Genomic DNA, 20,924 nt, shown 5'->3' on the forward strand with positions numbered 1-20,924 from the left:
TACGAAAGCAACCACCCCAACACACACAAAAGAAGTTGCATCAAGACACTGTTCAAAAGGGCCACAACACACTGCAGTACACCAGAACTGCAAAAAGAGGAAGAAGAACACCTATACAATGTATTCACCAAAAACGGATACCCCTGCAATTTCATCAACAGATGCCTAAGGGAAAGACAACGGAATGAGGACATGCCACAACTCAAAGGACTAGCCACGTTACCTTACATCAAGAACATTTCTGAACTGACAGCCAGACTACTACGACCACTAGGACTCATAACAGCACACAAACCAACAGCCACTCTCAGACAACAACTCACCAGGACAAAGGACCCGATACCCAGCATGAGCAAAACCAATGTAGTGTACAAAATCCCATGCAAGGACTGCACAAAACACTACATAGGACAAACAGGAAGACAGCTAACGATCCGCATCCATGAACACCAACTAGCCACGAAACGACACGACCAGCTATCCTTAGTAGCCATACTTGCGTATGACAAGCAACATGAGTTCGACTGGGACAACACTACTATTATAGGACAAGCCAAACAGAGAACAGCCAGGGAATTCCTAGAGGCATGGCACTCATCCACAGATTCTATCAACAAACACATCGACCTGGACCCAATATACCGGCCACTGCAGCGGACAGCTGGAACTGACAACCAGAAGCAGCAGAGACAAACCACTATAAATGCCGGAGGAAAGATCACAGAAGCGCTTCACAGGAGGCTCCCAAGCACTGAGGATGTCACCTAGACAGGGGATGAAACGTCTGCAACACAAATTCCCAGCTCGGCGAACAGAACCACAACAACATCAACAAATCTTGGGTAAAAAAGACCACACATCCCATTCAATGCCAGTCTCGCTGAGTTCTCAGTTATCCCTCTGCTCTTCCCCTGACTGCACGTTCTCAGCAAAGGCACCAAATCAGTACCCTCAGCTTAATAGGCTTGTCTGTCATCACCTTTCTCTTCATATCCATCTCTATGATTCGATATGCTGCCTTCATACAGATGGCCATTTGTCTGCTCTGGTCTGTCAAATTCTCCCTCCACCTGGACCCAACTCTCTTGCCTCATCTAAACCTTTTAATTAGATCTGTTTGTCACACACCAACCATCTCAATTTCTCCACTTCCCTCACTCAGTCTACTTTCAACTTCCTATACTTTTAATTCCAACACTAATGTCACCACTAAACTTGTAGAGAAAAGACTGATTATAGATAAATCAACCTCTACCTTGGGGAGGTGTAATCAGATCTTTAATAAGACCATTCGCTATTCAGTGTATGCAGGTGGGTAGCTCATCTGTCCTGGATTCCATCTCCATAGAAACAGCTGAGTTCAGGATGGAAATGGGAATTGGTATGCTGATCACGAGGCCCAATTTAACCCCCATTGCCTCCTATTCTGAGGCCATCAGGGGCTGAAAGTTGAGACTGTTAACTCTGTTTCTCTCTCCTCAGATGCATCCTGCTCTGCTGGTCATTTCCATCTTTTTTTTATTTCAGATGTCCTATGTCTGTATTTTGCTTTTCTATTTTCTGAGAGGTTACAAAAAGGTAGGGGGTGCACTTTTCTCTGGTGTGTTTCAGTTGCTTTCATGTAATGCATGGGTAAACATTCCTTGGGACGTTAAACAGAGCAAGAAGGAAAACGAACTAGAGATCTGACCCATTACAAAGGGGCAAAAGTGAAGACTGCAGATACTGGAAACTAGCCTCAGAACACTTCAACCCCAGGGCATCAATGTGAACTTCACCAGTTTCCTCATTTCCCCTCTCCCCACCTTACCCCAGTTACAACCTTCCAGCTCAGCACTGCCCTCATGACCTTTCCTACTTGCCAATCTCCCTTCCCACCTATCCGTTCTACCTCCCATCTGACCTATCACCACCATCCCCACCCCCATTCACCTATTGTACTCTTTGCCACCTTCTGATTAGATTAGGTTAGATTAGATTAGATTCCCTACAGTATGGAAACTGGCCCTTTGGTCCAACAAGTGGGCGGCACGGTGGCACAGTGGTTAGTACTGCTGCCTCACAGCGCCAGAGACCCGGGTTCAATTCCCGCCTCAGGCGACTGACTGTGTGGAGTTTGCACGTTCTCCCCGTGTCTGCGTGGGTTTCCTCCGGGTGCTCCGGTTTCCTCCCACAGTCCAAAGATGTGCAGGTCAGGTGAATTGGCCATGCTAAATTGCCCGTAGTGTTAGGTAAGGGGTAAATGTAGGGGTATGGGTGGGTTGCGCTTCGGCGGGGCGGTGTGGACTTGTTGGGCCGAAGGGCCTGTTTCCACACTGTAAGTAATCTAATCTAAGTAATCTAAAACAAAAAGTCCCACCCGGACCCATTTCCCTACCCTATATTTATTCCTGACAAACACATCTAACACTATGGGCAATTTAGCATGGCCAATTCACGTCACCTGCACATCTTTGGATTGTGGGAGGAAACCGGAGCACCCGGAGGAAGCCCATGCTATCTGGTTCTGCAACTGATCATAACATTAAATACTATTCACGGGGTCCTCCTGTGGAACTGTGGTAGCGTCCCCACCCTGGACTGGAAGGCCTGGGCTCAAGTTCCACCTTCTCTAGAGGTGTGTAATAACATCTCTGAGAAGATTGATTAGAAAAAATAGGTTAAATAAAAGAAAATACGACTCATCACCTTCTAGTGATGAGTCAATGCAGTAAATCAATGAAACAACTGATGACCACCACAATGTTAACTTATATTTTATTAAACACCTCAAGGGCTCAATATATAATGCGTCATGTCTTCTGCTCTAACAATCAGGTTTCTTACATTGTGACAATGATGTTTCAAATATTTAATTAGTTGTACTTAATTTAGATGTGCTGATATCAACACGTGTTTGAAGTATTTTTCACCTGTAATTACAAAGGAAAAAAGTTTATGTAGTTTGTTCTCTTGTTAACAATAGAGAGATATAGCATGATGTTTCCATTACATTGCATATCACAGGCTTAAGTGCACTGCACTTGTTATTCTGTAACACAAGCAGACGCCCATTAGCCTAATGGTGAAGGTGCTCAGTTTACACATGCATGCTGAATATCTATTCTAATCCTACAGTTAAAAGAAATTTTCAAGTTTGTGGACAACTAAGTGGATACTTTCCAAAAAAGTAAATACATAATATTAAAAGTTATCTAATGCCTCCCATTCTGGACAAATTCAAATTATTCACAGTGCTTTTAAACATCGGAAACCATCCCAAAAGAAAAGCAAAATTGAGACTGAGACAGAGAAGGAAATATTAGAATTCTTCGTCAAAGAGACAGGTTTTTTGCAGGATCTTTCAAATTACAGAACACTCACTTGGCACTTGGAAGGTGTTGATGGAGGATAGGCAGGGAAGGTAAGGTTCAATCATTAAAAACAAAAGAGTTTGTTATGTTAAAGATAAAGGCATGCTAACGACTCATCATGAGAGGTGCTGCAACATCACTGTGGATAATACACATGCCTGATTTGCTTCAATACAGAAAACTTCCATGTGTTCACAGACAAATTTACAAAGCAGGTGGCTGGAATATTTGCATGTGGTATGTATTGAGAGAGACACTTGTGTTTTTATTTTGGACAATTCAATCAATTTATGTATTCAAATCATTTTATCCCAAGCAATTTTGTGGGTGAGCTTTTCAAAGAAACATAGTTCAGTTTGCAGTTCACCTTAATTTTATTGACAAAATATTCCAAATGCCCACAATATTAACTCTTTATCTTGTTCTATCTATCTGAGAAGGGCTTTACCACAATGATCCATGTGTTTGAGCTGGGCCATTGGAATAGTCTACTCTCTGACATATGGGTTGGCTCTCTTCCGCAGTCTCAAATGACAGGGAAGATCACAGCACTCTCTCTCTCTCTCTTTCTCTCTCCAGGTGGTTGGAAATCCTCAGCTGGACCAGGTTAAGTCTTTGTCACATCATCATTGTGTCTCCATTGGGGTGGGGGGGGGGGGGGGGGGAAGTGTGGTGGGTGGCATCTTGGGCTGTGTCCGTATCTCCCCTTGCCCCACACTTCCAGAATGTCCTTTGGTCTTTGTCCAATGGGTCATGAGCTGGGTTCAAATCATCCAATGGGGTCATGCCAACACCCCTCAATGTTGTCATGCCAAGAAGAGTAAAGTGCACATACTCAGTCAATTAAGATGTCAGAAAATCTGATTGATACTTCTTCAATACACAACCCACAGGCTGGTTGTAACTACTTTTCAGTGAAACTTTGTGACACTTTGATCAGCTCTGGTTTGCACTGTTCTCTCAAGCCAATAGCTGCTGTTTAATTTAGTTTGGCCAATTTTCTGTCAGGCCCAATTACTCCAGTTGTGGGTCAATTTGTGCTTTAAAATGTGAACAGTTTGGATAAGTATATTGAATCGCTGAAAATGTGTTGCAGGTCAGGCAGCATCTAAGGAGCAGGAGAATCGACGTTTCGGCCTTGAGCCCTTCTTCAGGAATGAGGAAAGTGTGCCAAGCGGGCTAAGATAAAAGGTAGGGAGGAGGGACTTGGGGGAGGGGCGTTGGAAATGCGATAGGTGGAAGGGGGTTAAGGTGACGGTGATAGGCCGGAGTAGGGGTGGGGGCGGAGAGGTCAGGAAGAAGATTGCAGGTTAGGAAGGTAGTGCTGAGTTCGAGGGTTGGGACTGAGACAAGGTGGGGGGAGGGGAAATGAGGAAACTGGAGAAGTCTGAGTTCATCCCTTGTGGTTGGAGGGTTCCTAGGTGGAAGATGAGGCGCTCTTCCTCCAGCCGTTGTGTTGCTATGGTCTGGCGATGGAGGAGTCCAAGGATCTGCATGTCCTTTTCTGCACCACCTTCCTAACCTGCAATCTTCTTCCTTACCTCTCCGCCCCCACCCCCTCTCCGGCCTATCACCCTCACCTTAATCTCCTTCCACCTATCGCATTTCCAACACCCCTTCCTCAAGTCCCTCCCCCCTACTTTTATCTTAGCCTGCTTGGCACATTTCCTCATTCCTGAAGAAGGGCTCATGCCCGAAACGTCGATTCTCCTGCTCCTTGGATGCAGCCTGACCTGCTGCACTTTTCCAGCAACACATTTTCAGCTCTGATCTCCAACAGCTGCAGTCCTCACTTTCTCCTAAGTATATTGAATATCCAGCTAATTTTCAGAATTAACTTCACATAGAGTCATAGAATCATAGAGAAGTACAACATGGAAACAGACACTTCGGTCCAACTCGTCCATGCTGACCAGATAACCCAAACAAATCTAGTCCCACCTGCCAGTACTGGCCCATATCCCTCCAAACCTTTCCTATTCATATACCCATCCAAATGCCTTTTAAATGTTGCAATTGTACCAGCCTCCACCACTTCCTCTGGCAGCTCATTCCATACACGTACCACCCTCTGCATGAAAAAGTTGCCACTAAGGTCGCTTTTATATCTTTCCCCTCTCACCCTAAACCTATGCCCTCTAGTTCTGGACTCCCCCATCCCAGGGTAGAGACTTTGTCTATTTATCCGATCCTTGCCCCTCATGATTTTAGAAACCTCCATGAGGTCATCCCACAGCCTCTGACACTCCAAGGAAAACAACCCCAGCCTATTCAACCTCTCAGGATAGCTCAAATCCTCCAACCCTGGCAACATCCTTATAAATCTTTTCTGAACCTTTTCAAGTTTAACTACTTCCTTCCGATAGGAAGGAGACCAGAATTGTATGCAATATTCCAAAAGTGGCCTAACCAATGTCCTGTAACATGACCTCCCAACTCATGTTAGCAATACTCTGACCAATAAAGGAAAGTATACCAAATGCCTTTTTCACTACCCTATCTACCTGCAACTCTACTTTCAAGGAGCTATGAACCTGCACTCCAAGGTCTCTTTGTTCAGCAACACTCCCTAGGACCTTACCATTAAGTGTATAAGTCCTGCGAAGATTTGCTTTCCCAAAATGTAGCATCTTTCATTTATCTAAATTACATTCCATCCGCCACTCCTCAGCCCATTGGCTCATCTGATCAAGATTCATTTGTAATCTGAGGTAACCTTCTTCACTGTCCACTACACCTCCAATTTTGGTGTCACCTGCAAACTTACTAACTGTACCTCTTATGTTCACATCATTTATATAAATAATGAAAAGTACTGGACCCAGCACCGATCCTTGTGGCACTCCATAGGTCACAGTCTTCCAGTCTGAAAAACAACCCTCCACTCCCATTCTCTGTCTTCTACCTTTGAGCCAGTTCTGTATCCAAATGGCTAGTTATCCCTGTATTCCATGGGATCTAACCTTGCTAACCAGCCTCCCATGGGGAATCTTGTCGAACGTCTTGCTGAAGTCCATATTGATCATGTCTACTGATCTGCTCTCATCAATCCGCTTTGTTACATCTTCAAAAAACTCAATCAAGTTTGTGAGATATGATTTCCCAAGTACAAAGCTATGTTGACTATCCCTAATCAGTCCTTGCCTTTCCAAATACATGTACATCCTGTCTCTCAGGATTCCCTCCAACAACTTGCCCACCACTGACGTCAGGCTCACTGGTCTATAGTTTCCTGGCTTGTCCTTACCACCTTTCTTAAATAGTGGCACCACATTAGCCAACCTCCAGTCTTCTGGCATCTCACCTGTGACTATCGATGATACAAATATCTCAGTAAGATCACAGCAGTTCAGGCAGCAACTGCTCCTCGGATGCTGCCTGAACTGCTGTGCTTTTCCAGCACTACTAATCCAGAATCTGGTTTCCAGCATCTGCAGTCATTGTCTTTACCTACCTCAGTAAGAGGCCCAACAATCACTTCTCTGGCTTCCCACAGAGTTGCAGGGTACACCTGATCAGGTCCTGGGGATTTATCCACTTTTATGCATTTTAAGCCATCCAGTACTTCCTCCTCTGTAATATAGACATTTTTGAAGATGTCACCATCTACTTCCCTACATTCTATATCTTCCATGTCCTTTACAACAGTAAACACTGATGCAAAATACTCATTTAGCATCTCCCCCATCTCCTGCAGCTCCACACAAAGGCTGCCTTGCTGATCTTTGAGGGGCCCTATCCCCTCCCTAGTTACTCTTGTGTCCTTAATGTATTTGCAAAAACCCTTGGATTCTCCTTCACCCTATTTGCCAAAGCTAGCTCATGTCTCCTTTTTGCCCTCCTGATTTCTTAAGTATACTCCTACTGCCTTTATACTCTTCTAAGGATTTATTCAATCTATCTTGTCTATACTTGACATATGCTTCCTTCTTTTTCTTAACCTAACCCTCAATTTCTCCAGTCATCCAGCATTTCCTACACCTACCAGCCTTTCCTTTCACCCTAACAGGAATATACAGTCTCTGGGCTCTTGTTATCTCATTTCTGAAGGCTTCCCATTTTCTAGGGGTCCCTTTACCTGTGAACATCTGCCCCCAGTCAGCTTTTGAAAGTTCTTGCCTTATACCATCAAAATTAGCCTTCCTCCAATTTAGAGGGCCAACTTTCAGATTTGGTCTATCCTTTTCCATCACTATTTTAAAGCTAATAGAATTATGGTCGCCTGCCCCAAAGTACTCCCCCACTGACACCCCAGTTGCCTGCCCTGCCTTATTTCCCAAGAGTAGGTCAGATTTTCCAATTTCTCCAGTAGGTACATCCACATGCTAAATCAGAAAATTTTCTTGTTCACACTTAACACTTTCTCACCACGATGGCTCAGTGGTTAGCACTGCAGCCTCACAGCACCAGGGTCCCAGGTTCGATCCCAGCCTCAGGTGACTGTCTGTGTGGAGTTTGCACATTCTCCCCGTGTCTGCGTGGGTTTCCTCCGGGTGCTCCGGTTTCCTCCCACAGTCCAAAGACGTGCAGGTCACGTGAATTGGCCATGCGTAATCCAGATATTACTACTCTCGAGGATCTCCTTTTTAAATTCCTGCCTAAATTTGGAAATTTAACACCCCCTACCATAATCACTCTATTATTCTTATAGATAGCTGAGATCTCCTTACAAATCTGTTTTTCAATTTCCCTCTGACTATTAGGGGGTTCTATAATACAATCCCAATAAGGTGATCATCCCCTTCTTATTTCTCAGTTCAACCCAAATAACTTTCCTTGATGTATTTCCGAGAATATCCTCCCTCAGCACAGCTGTAATGTTTTCCCTTAACAAAAACACCACTCCCCCTCCGCTCTTGCCTTCCTTTCTATCCTTCCTGTAGCATTTGTATCCTGGAACATTATGCTGCCAGTGCTGTCCATTCCTGAGCCATGTTTCTATAATTGCTATGATATCCCAGTCCCATGTTCCTAACCATGCCCTGAGTTCATCTGCCTTCCCTGTTAGGTCTCTTGCATTTAAATAAATGCAGTTTAATTTATCAGTCCTACCTTGTTCTCAGCTTTGTCCCTGCCTGCCATGACTGTTTGACTCGCCTTTGTTCTCAACTGCACCAGTCTCAAATTGAAATCTTTCCTCACTATCTCCCTGGATCCCAATCCCCCACCTTGCTAGTTTAAAATCCTCCCAAACAGCTCTAGCAAATCTCCCTGCCAGTATATTAGTCCCCTTCCAATTCAAGTGCAATCTGTCCTTCTTGTACAGGTCACATCTATCCCAGAAGAGATTCCAATGACCAAAAATGTGGGTCCTACTCCCATACACCAGCTCCTCAGCCATGCATTCATCTGCTCTATCCTCCTATTCCTACCCTCTCTAGCTCGCAGCGCTGGGAGTAATCCAGATATTACTACTCTCGAGGATCTCCTTTTTAAATTCCTGCCTAACTCTCTATTCTCCCTTCAGAATCTCATCCTTTTCCCTTCCTTTATCACTGGTTCCAATGTGGACAATGACCTCCTGCTGGGGCCTCTCTCCCTTGATAACATTCTGCACCCTCTCTGAGACAGCCTTGATCCTGGCACCAGGGAAGCAAGACACCATTCTGATTTTTCGCTGCTGGCTACAGAAATGTCTGTCTGTGCCTTGGACTAGAGAGTCCCCTAACACAATTGATCTCTGGGAACCTGACATACTCCTCATTGCATTAGAGCCAGTCTCGATACCAGAAACTTGGCTGTTTGTGCTGCCATGCATAATTATTCCTCAGTAATTTTATGTCATCCTATTACATTTAAAACAACTGAATTTAATTTGTTTTCCAATCAGTTACATTTTTAAAAATGAATGAGATGACTCATGAACAAGTAAAACCTGTCAAATTAATGCTGATTATAAAATAATATGGAGCACACAATTTGAAATCTTTGTAAACTGTTGGCTGGGAAGGTAATAAAATGTCACTTTTGCTGTTATGTTAAAAAACAACCATTGCTATTTCTGCAAATGTGTTTTGCTGTTCTGTGAAATTAGATGGTTCAGTCAATCCATTAGTTAAAAACCTGCCTATTAAAGCCAGTTTCAAAAATAAGGATAGTCTTCAGTGGGAAAAGCAAACAATAAAAGGATACATTTTGGCCACGACATTATTCACAGTATCATTAACTGTGTGAAAAGTGGTCAGATGCTGTTTGACAGTAGTGTAAAAATTTAATGCATAGACTTGGCACAGGAATCAATGTGTCGGTGCAAATATATCAGTATTAGAATCCTTGGAGGGTTTACACAGTAAGCTGTGATAAAACAAAAGAGCTGCATTTAACCTACCACATGCATATATCACAGCATAATAGAGCACTCGCTTTTTAAACACTCATGAACTTGCACAATTTTATGTACATAATATATGAAGAAATTGCTGAGTCTGTTTGTGTTATTGATGCCATGGATGGAAATGATTAGATTCTCTGAGGTTAGGTAATGAATGCAGGTCTGAATGCAAATTGTTATCCCCATCCTCCTTGAAGCTTACAGAACTATTTTCTTGCTTTCTGCTCAGACTTTGGGCCAATGAGCCCTGCTATTGCTATTATACAAGCTCAGAACAGCAAAGTCTTAGTCAGAAAGTGCGATTGCATGCAGGAGGCTATGTTTTACACCCATTCCAAATTGGAAGAGGACACTGTAACGTAACTTGTTTTACTGAAGAGGCTGCACAGGAAAATAGGAGATCTCAGGACACTAGTGGGAAAGGGCTGTTTACAGTCATCAAACAAGGTCAGGAGTACTCTATTATACTTTCTAGCTGATTCTTTAATGTTGAAGTGTCCACATTTAATAGTGGCCAGCTTTTCTTTTTGTATTCTGTAGGATTAATGCTACCCTATAGCTTCTTTCGATTCAGGCAACACTGACAAGGCCTTATTTTGTGCACATGCCTCATTCCCAAGAAGGTAGTGTGCCTTCTCATCAAACCGCGACACTTAAGTACCAGTAGTGCTCATAAGGAAATCCAGAATATTGATCCATCCCCTGATAAAGGAATAGTGATACACATCTATACTTAGAAGGTGGGAGAGTTGGATGCAAAGGTGGAGCTGTTGACATTCCAAAAAACATGTTCTATTTTTCAATGACAGGGGAGGTGACTGCAGTTAATGTAACTTTAATTTCTGCAAAGCATTCTGTGGATAAGCCATCCTTAGCCTATAACAAACTTTGGAAATAGAGAGCCCAATAATAGCAGTGTTAATCAAGGTACTGTAAAATATATGGCATTTATTTTGGAGCTGGTGGCTACTAAGTGCTTCTCAAGAGGTCCCATTCACTTTGAGATAGAATGAATCTAATTATGTCCAGTTTCTTATCAGCAGTTAGTCATATTTCAGCCTGTAAAAGGTGTGCCATTTATATAAAACCAACATGAATGTAATACATGAACTGCAACTGTAGGCATAGAACAACGACAGGCGAGTGCTGATGTAGATGTCAAATATATAATAAACAATGCTTTAAGTGTGAAGTAAGAGAAAGTGAGGACTGCAGATGCTGGAGATCAGAGTCAAAAAGTGTGGTGCTGGAAAAACACAGCCGGTCAGGCAGCATCCAAAGAGCAGGAGAATCAACATTTCAAGCTCAAGCTCTTCATCAGGAATGTGGGGGAAGCCCAACGGGGCTGAGAGATAAATGGCAGTGGGGTGGGGATGGGAGGAAGGTAGCTGGGAATGCGATAAGCTGATGAAGATGGGAGTAATGGTGATAGGTCGGAGTGGAGGGTGGAACAGAGAGGTGGGAAGGAAGATGGACAGGTAGGACAGATCAAGAGGGTGGAGGATCCAACCCTCCAACCCAGCACCACCCTCTTGAACTGTCCTACCTTCCCAACTTACCTGTAGTGGTATTCACTTCATTTAGTGTGATCTGTTACTTGCAGGTCTAGTTTTATTTTATCCATTCATGGAATATGGGGTGTTACTGTTTGGATCAGCATTACCCATCCACAGTTGCCCTTAAGATGGTGGTGTTAAGCCACTTTCTTGAACTGGTGCACTTCTCAGCAATCTGCAATCTCATCCTTAATAATGTATTCTAAATCCTAGAGCTCAGGCTAACTGGCCTGTAGTTTCCTGTCTTCTGCCTCTCTCTCTCTTCTTAAGCTGGGGTGTTAAGTTAGCCATTTTGCGGTGCTGTGGCACCTTCCCTAACTCCAGTGATTCCTGAAAGATCACCACCAATGTCTCTAGAATCTCCTCAGCTATCTCCTTCAGAATTCTGGTGAATGGTCCATCTGTTGATTTATCCACCTCCAGACCTTTCAGCTTCCCCAGAACATTCTCCTTAGGGATGGCCACTTCACTCACCTCTGCCCTCTGACTCGCTTAATGTTCTGGTGTTCTTCCATTGTGGAAACAAATGCAAAGTACCTATTCAGTTCCTCTGCTGTTTCTTTGTTTCCCATTACTATTTGTCCAGCCTCATTTTTCAGTGATGCAATGTGCACTCTTGCCTCTCTCTTACCTTTTATATATCTAAAAAAGCTCTTGCCGTCTTCTTTTATATCACCAATTAGCTTTCCCTCACATTTCACTCTCGAGTCACAGAGACATAAAAATGCACAGCATGGAAACAGCAGCTTCAGTCCAAATCGTCTAGGCTGACCAGATAACCTAAACTGACCTTGTCGTCATTTGCCAACATTTGGCCCATATCCCTCTCCACCCTTCTTATCCATGTACCCATCAGATGCCTTTTAAATGTTGTAATTATATCAGCCTCTACCACTTCCTCTGGCAGCTCATTCTACATATGGCACCACCCTCAGTATGAAAAAGTTGTCCCTTATAAATCTTTCCCCACTCACCTTAAACTTATTCCCTCTAACCTCGGACTCCCCCACCCTGGGAAAAAAAAGACCTTGACTATTCACCTTATCCATGCCCCTAATAATTTTATGAACCTCTATAAGGTCATCCCTCAGCCTCTGACCCTCCAGGGACAAAGGCCTCAGTTATTCAGCTCAAACCCTCCAATCCTGCCAATATCCTTGTAAATCTTTTCTGAACCCTTTCCAGTCTACATCCAAAGAACTGTAATGATGTCAGGAGCTGAGACACTTGGCTAAGTGCACAGCTGGTGCTGTTTGATAGCATAGTTGATGACACCTTCTCTCACCTTACTGATGATCGAGAGTAGACTGCTTGGGCAGGAATTAACTGGGTTGGATTCCCATTGCTTTTCATGTACAGGACCTATCAGAATAATTTTCCACATTGTTGGGGGGGATGCCAGTTCCCCGCCTTATTGCTTTTTTAGTTATCCTGTACTGGTTTTTAAAGACTTCACACCAATCTTCACCACATTGCATGATTTTTCCTTTCTTTTTTTGCTGTCCCTGACTTCCCTTGTCAGACATTGGTTGCCTCATCCTCTCCATAAGCAGGCTTGATCTTCCTTGGGATGAATTTCCGCTGTGCCTCCCGAATTAACCCCCGAAGCCCCTGCCATTGATACTCCATTGCTATGTTATGTTATGTTCTCTTATGTTAAGTGTATGTTACTTAGCAATGGTCAGCCCTGGTCTGAATATGGTCTGGGCTTGGCCACGTTTGGAGATTGACTCAGTCGCGGACTGATTGTGAATGGTGCTGAACAATCAGCAGACATCTCCACTTCTGGCTTTATGTTAGAAAGAAGTCAGTCATTGGTGATGCAGCTGGAAGGTAGTTTATGAGTTTGAGCTTCGTTCCAGTCTGGATAAAGTCACATATGACTACATACATATTTATTGCTACTTGAAAGCTGCCAGTTAAATGAAACCTACCGCCTCAGCCTTTGCAGGACTCGTACCATTTCCCGAAGTAGTTAGGGATGTTGCATGGGTTTGGAGTGATACTCAATGGATCACTGTTGTGGTACCTATTAGGAAATGATGTGAATTGAAGTACACAAGTGCAAATCCAAGGAGGAGAAGGAGTTCAGAAAACATTGGGCCCATGTTTAAGCTCCTGCATCCCTCCACAGAGATTGTCTACTCTTTCTGTCAGAATTAAAGAAAACAGAAGGTGCTTGAAATATGAAGTACATCAGCTCACATCATTGAAGAAGTAAGATTTAAACTGGAAGACCTTTTGTTTCTCTCTGCACAGATGTTGGCACACCTGCATCCTTCCAGCATTTTCTGTTCCAAGAAGTTGGTGTCAAGATTTCATTCGCTAAGTAGCACAGGATCAGCAGAACATGAAAAGGTCCTCCATAAATCACATTTACTGAAGATGATGTTAAAAGCATGCTTTTTGAATGCAGGCAATTCTACCATCACAGAGTAATCATCATGTGAGTGAGAGGTGTGCTTTGCTGCTAAGACTTTGGTAGACAAACCTACTGCATATGTGCAGAAGGCAGTGATCCCTTTACTCACAGCTCAAACATGTCAACAGTGAACCACCTTCATCGACGTGGAGGAGGATTGGTTGTGGCAAGTCCACAAAAATGGCAGTGCTACCAATGGTATGAGCACTTGCATGTGGAAAAACCAGCTGGCCCACCAACATTTCACCTCCTTCTTTCAAAGAGGTAATTTGAATCAGAGTCCAGAAAAACTGTATGCGTGCACACATTGTTCCCACGTGGGGAGCTAGCTGCCAGCTGTTCCAGCTTATACCTTGGCATTGTACACCACACAATCATTTGCAATAAGCAGCTGGTTACTATAAAGCTTATTATGCCAATACTGTTTCATAGCATGAGATTTTAACTTAAAATCAATCCTGCAGTCCCTTATCATTTAATTTTGGCGTTTGCATTTCAGTAAAAAGTACATGCAGGAAAACAAAATAAATATGTTGTTACCCAATTTTCACATTAAATCATGCTCTTGCGTGACGTTCTTTCCTTCAATGTATGTCCACCTTGAGTGCCAATTCATTCTTTGTCCGGTTTGCCTTTAGATGAACGCATAATTTCTACTTCTCCTTGAGGCAAGTTATAATTACTTGTTGTGGCTATAGCAACAAGGCACTTCCAAATAAAATCAAAGCTGACCAGTGCAAGATTGAATCCATTATTTAGTGCATTGCAGGCTACTGTTATTTTCCATTCAGCCATTTTACTAAAGCTATTGCATTGTTTTTCAATTGGTGGGAGACTGAAATGACTTGCTCAGTGCTCTCTGCCATCTTAAAAGACAACTTTTAGCTGTTATATTATTCAATTAGAGTTTAAGAACTATATTGCATATATCCAGAGTGCCACATCACAATTGATCCTCCTCCTCCTCCTGCTCCTCGGACGCTGCCTGACCTGCTCTGCTTTTCCAGCACCATTCTAATCTTGACTCTGATCTCCAGCATCTACAGTCCTCACTTTAGCTTATGGTATAGAAAAAGGCTATCCACCAACTTGTGTCTGCACTGGCACATGGACACTGAGTTGATAGTGTTAATCTCTTGTTCCACTTCAACCCCACAAAGCCTTAGACTACTGTTTCTCCTTAAATTCTGTAGAATAAAGTCACAGAGTCATAGAGACGTACAGCACTGAAACAGACTCTTCAGTCCAACTCATCCATGCCGATCAGATATCCAAAGTTTATATAGTCCCATTTACCAACATTTGGCCCATATCCCTCTAAACTCTTCCTATTCATGTATCCATCCAGATGCCTTTTTAAATATTATAATTGTATCAGCCTCCGCCACCTCATCTGGTATCTCATTCCATAGATACATCACCCTCTACAAGAAAATGTTGTCCCTTAGGTCCCTTTTAAATCTACCCCTCTCACCCTAAACTTATGGAAACTAGTGAGAGTGGGTCATGTCTTTTGGTGGCCAGTTGCTGTTCATGTATCCTGGTGGCAAGTTTCCTGCTAGTTTCTCTGATGTAGTGTTATTGCAGTTCTTACACGGTATCTTGTAAATGACGTTAGTTGTACTGGTTGTATCTAATGGATCCTTTCAGTTCATAGGATTCATTAGATACTACCAGCAAATCTAACGTCATTTACAATATACCATGCAAGAACTGTAAAAAACACTGCATCAGACAAACTAGCAGGAAACTTGCCACCAGGATACATGAACAGCAACTGGCCACCAAAAGACACGACCCACTCTCACTAGTTTCCATACATACAGACAAAGAAGGACACCATTTTGACTGGGACAACACACGCATCCCAGGACAGGTGAAACAAAGACACACACAAAACTTCTTAGAGGCATGACATTCTAACCTGTACTCCATCAATAACCACATCAATTTAGATTCTATTTACCTTCCCTTGAAAAAAAGAACCAGAAATGACATCACCCACCTTAAGAAACTAAGACCTATAAATAGAGAGGTGGGACATACCACCAGCGCCTCACCGGAAACTCTCACTGATGATGTTACCTGGTATGGTGATGAAACATCTGAAAATAAACCTTCAGAGCTAACTTACAGATTTAATATTGTTGTATTCCTCTTCTGCACTCCCTCTAATGCATACACATCCTTCCTATAGTATGATGCCCAAAACACATGTGGCACTCCAGAGATTAATTTCATGTCCAAAAAAAGTTCAGCACAATCTCCTGTTTCTATATTTTGTGCCTCTGTTAATGATGCCTAGAAAACTTGTGTTTTATTAACACTGCTTAACTGTCATACCATATTTACTGACTTAGTTAAATCTATACCAAGTTCCCTCTACTTCTGCATCCCTTTTGGAATAGCCCCTTTTTGTATTACTGGCCCTTGATGTTCTTTGTGCCTTTCTTCTCTTCATTTCATCTGTCTCTATCCACCAATTTGTTAGTGTCACGTTGAAGCTCTATACTGTCTCCCTCAGTGTACAATTCTTCAATGTTTTAGGGATTCTGTAAACTTTGAAACAGTCCCCAGCACACCAAGATCTGCATCATGTTTATATAAACAGGAAACTCACTACCAAAGCAACAATACGTAACCCTGCAGTACAGCAGACAAAAGTATGATTATTTTAAACTTCCAGGAGCCACAGAACAGATCCTGATGGCAGCAAGGTTAAGGGGATGTGATGGCCCAGTGGGATCATCACTGGATGATTAACCCACCGACCCAGATAATGTTCTGCAGACCTGGGTTTGAATCTTGTTTTGGAGGAATAAATATCTAGAATTAAGAGTCTAGTGATGACCATGAATCCATTGTCGATTGCGTCCTTTGATAATGCCCTTTAGGGAAAGAAACTATCGTCCTTACCTGGTCTGGATTACACGTGACTCCAGGCCCACAGCAATGTGGTTGGCTCTTAACAACCACCTGGACAATTATGATGGGCAATAAATGCAGTCTGGCCAGCAACATCCTCATCTTATAATGAATAAAGAAGGATGTGTGATTAAAACTTAATATAAATGAAATAAATTCCAAATCAGATTGGAGTATTTAATCTGGATTGGTCTTGGAAAGAAATTGTCATTGTCTTTTTTCTGAAAGACTAGAAGAAAAGGAAGGACTCAACAACATTCTTTTGTGGACAGGGGAGGCCACTATAAACTAATTTCCCAGTTATTGAAACAATAAGGAGCACAGAAAAAAGCCCTAAACCTGAGACAGATCTCAATGTTAAAATTATCTCAAGTTTACAAACAGAAAATAATGTCCTGCATGCATCAAGCTGCAGACTGTACCGGTAAAAAGCTTAATCCTTGGGAAGGGTGGATTATAAAGCAAAATTATGGTAAAAAGGAATTACCAGAGACAGAACATCAGGGTGAATAAGAGATAAAAGATAACAAACTGCCTGTTTTGTCTAGATGATGGTGAATTTGAAAAACATGGAATGTCAGAGTGTGACAGTTCTGAGAAAAGACATTTGCGCAAAATGATCTGAAGCCAAGTGACATCACCCAGGTAACATGTAGTAGATCTGAGGTTCGATAGCTAGCAATGGCAAATGTCAGTGGATCACACATATGTAGACATTAATTACACATTCTGGTTCAGTGCAATTGATGATCTTGTTATCTTGGGGTGAAACAGTTGCAATGAACTGTAGCTAACTTAGTAAACTGCAGAATGAAGGGGACATCACAGAAGTTTGAAGTGGTGCACCAATCAGAAATTAGAGATTTGGTCTAAATGTATGCAGAATGTTTAAATAGATGCTTTGATGGTTGTAACACACCAAGTAAATGAGACACAAACATGGATGCAAAAGGAGCAGTTGGCATAGCTGAAGATATTTATGTTTATCCTATAGGTGATAAAGGCTGTGACCACCACCGACATAAAACCATAGAGAGAACAGGAAATTGAAATTAAGTTAAACACAGGCAAATACAGTGAAGGTGCCAAGTGACAGTTATTCTAACTGGTAATATGCAGCTAATGAAATCAAGCAGAGTCCTGAAAGAAAAGGTCAGTTATGAAATGGAAACAAGTGACAAGGTTGAGCTGAACCAAGGAAGGGTTCTTTCATACCCCACATGTCAGCACATGCAACAAATGTACAAGAGCTGAGTGAAAACTGTTGAATACATGGTCACATGAGAGAAGTAGCACCCAACAAGGAATGGTATACAAGGACACAGTGCCACAACTATAAGAAACCATCAGCCTGCGGGGTGGTGATAGTACAAAAGAAGTCTAATTGATGAATATCAAATTCATAAAAACATGGCTTGCCAAACCCATGAGAGTGAGACACAATATTTTACCATTGAACGATACTGTGATTAGAGACTTTTTGAAGAGAAAAAAAGGTTTAAAAAAAATGTAAGTTTCAAATTTCATATTTATAATTCACTGTTTGTTGAAAATTCTTTCCTATATATAGAGTTACTGATTAAATAAGCTCTGTTCAAAGAAAGAGGTCTGTTACATTGTTATGAATTCAATATAATTCAGGAACTGTAATGTCATACAAACTTTGGGGTGGTATGGTGGCTCAGTGATTAGCACTGCTGCCTCATAGTGCCAGGGAGCCAGATTTGATCCCTGCCTTGGGCGACTGTTTGTCTGGAGTTTGCACATTCTCTCCGTGTCTGTGTGGGTTTCCTTTGGGTGCTCTGGTTTTCTCCAACACTCCAAAGGTGTGCAGGTCAGGTGAATTGGCCATGCTAAATTGCCCAAAGTGTTAGGTGCATTAGTCAGGGTAAGGGAATGGGTCTGGGTGGGTTACCTTTTGAAGGGTCGGTGTGGACTTGTTGAGTCAAATGGCCTGTTTCCATACTGTAGGGAATCTAATCCAATATATACATGTATTTCCTAATTGCTTCTTCACTATAGTATGATTGTCAGTGTATTCTGTTATTGAGGTGGAGAGTCACGTAAAATAGTTTGTGCTGTACGTTATTTGAGAGTTTGGAGGAGTCCCAAGCTTATTCAAAGTTCTATTTACAAATGTAGACTTAGCATGAGGTGTACACAGTACTCAGTCTCCCCATCAACTGGCATCTTACATAAATACTGACATTTTTTCCCTTTGGAGCATTAGCAGTTGATATCTCATAGCAATAATATATCATCCCATATCACATAGTGAGATCTGAAGTAATATAAGTTGGAGCAGGTGATTCATTGAAATCATTCATAATGAGGAGGCATCGGTGTTGTCTTGGCATGGACAAGGTTAAAAATCACACAACACCAGGTTGTAGTCCAACAGGTTTATTTGGAATTATTAGCTTTTGGAGCACTGTTGTTTTGTCAGGTATCTCGTGAGGCCGGATCCTGCCTCACTACGTTCCTGACAAAGGAGAGCGCTTTGAAAGCTAGTGCTTCCAAATAAATCTGTTAGACTATAACCTAGTATTGTGTGACTTTTAACCTAAATCATTCATATAACTAATTATTGGCAACAGTAAAGATGACACCAGTGTAGAAAAAGTGAAGAGAACAGTTCTTAGACTCTGTACGAGAGAGCTGTATTTGAGAACCAACTCTGTACAAATATTACATATTTAAAAAAACGTGGTACAGAATGTAAGGAATTGGATAGAATATAAATTTACTGTTATATGTACTTTTACATGAAAAATGCAGTGAAAAGTTCTATAATTTGCCCCACCACAGCTCCATCCATGACAGAAGTCATCCATAATAATTAAAAAAGTAAAATTAAGACAAACTTCATCACGGTTCAGTTAACGGCTCCTGGGACTTGGGGAAAGCTGATTTAGGAACGATGGAAGATCCTGAAGATGCAGCCAGGACAAGACCACCATTCCAGAACAGGATCGCCACGCCAGGCCACTGGATACTAGGCTGGAAGACTCCACTGAAGAAGAACTCTATGGTGGGCAGAAACTTCCACTCCTGGATGAGACCACTTGCTGGGTGCTAGAATACCTGGACGCTGGAGATGATGATGACCTCCCCCCGGGGACTAGAACTCCACACTGGGACAAGATCACCACACCGGGAGACTGCCAAGCTGTGCTGAGACAGCCTCTTCTCCTCCTTCAGGCTAACTGTGGACCTGGGCTAGTCTGGGGGCTGGGGGGCGTGGAGTCAGCCCAGGACCTGCTCCTCTCTCACTGGGAAACCCTGGGCTGGGCGGCAGCTGTGATCTGCTCGCCTAGGCATTGCTGCTGCCGATGCCGCGACCTCCTCCTTCACCAGCCTCTCTCCAGGTGTAAAGGAAAAAGAAAAGTAAAAGAAAGAGCAAAATTAAAAACAAGAAAAAAAGAGAAGTAAGGCCGACAGAAGGACCCCTTACTCTGCTGCTACCTTGCTGTGACTGTGATAAGGAGCAAGTGGCCTTAGGGACAATACACATGCAATCACCCATAACTCTTGATACTCCAGATCAGTACGTTAAGCCAGAGATAGTGATATTGGTGTAAAGCACCAGATATACAACATATGGAGAAAATTCCAATGTGATACAAATCAGATTTTTAGACTCAGTCTTCTGGGCACCACAACAATGCCTTTGGTCACTGCAGATGCTGGTTGACCTGAAAATTGGTTGTTATCATGGTCGCACATTCTGACAGAAATTCTGTTACTAAAGAGGTCATTTTCAGTGCTTGAACTCCCCAAACTGGGTAGGGAATCCCTCGTGTCCAAAGATATCAATAGCTGCAGCGATTAAGCCATGGGTGTTGAATAGAATAAGTATGGCCACAATCCCATCTAAATCCAGACAGATCTACTATCTAACAGGAGCCTACAGCCAGAGAGCCATGAGAACAGTCACTGGTAGTTAAAACAACCAATGCTGGAGGTCACAGCCGGCTAGACAGCATCCACAGAGAGAGAGCAAGCTAAGGTTTTGAGTATTGGTGGCTCTTCATCAGAGCCATCTAGACTTGAAATGTTAGCTTGCTCTCTCCCCATGGATGCTGTCTGACCCACTGTGATCTCCAGCATTGGCTCTTTTCAGTACAGATTCCAGCATCTACAGTAATTTGCTCCTCCTGGTAGTCATTGGATGGTGGGGAGTTGGGGAGGAGAGGGGACAGGGTGGAGAAATCTGTGGAGATGAGTGTGTGATTGCAAAAGGGCTCAAAGATTTCCTGATAAGGCTCATAGGAGCATTATTACTCCACTTACACTTACCCTCAAATAGGAAAGGCAAAGTTAAATTTAAACTTTTA

This window comes from Chiloscyllium plagiosum, unplaced genomic scaffold (assembly GCF_037043375.1).
Source record: "Chiloscyllium plagiosum isolate Xiang-an unplaced genomic scaffold, Cpla_swu_hap1 HiC_scaffold_6, whole genome shotgun sequence".
Lineage (NCBI taxonomy): Eukaryota > Metazoa > Chordata > Chondrichthyes > Orectolobiformes > Hemiscylliidae > Chiloscyllium > Chiloscyllium plagiosum.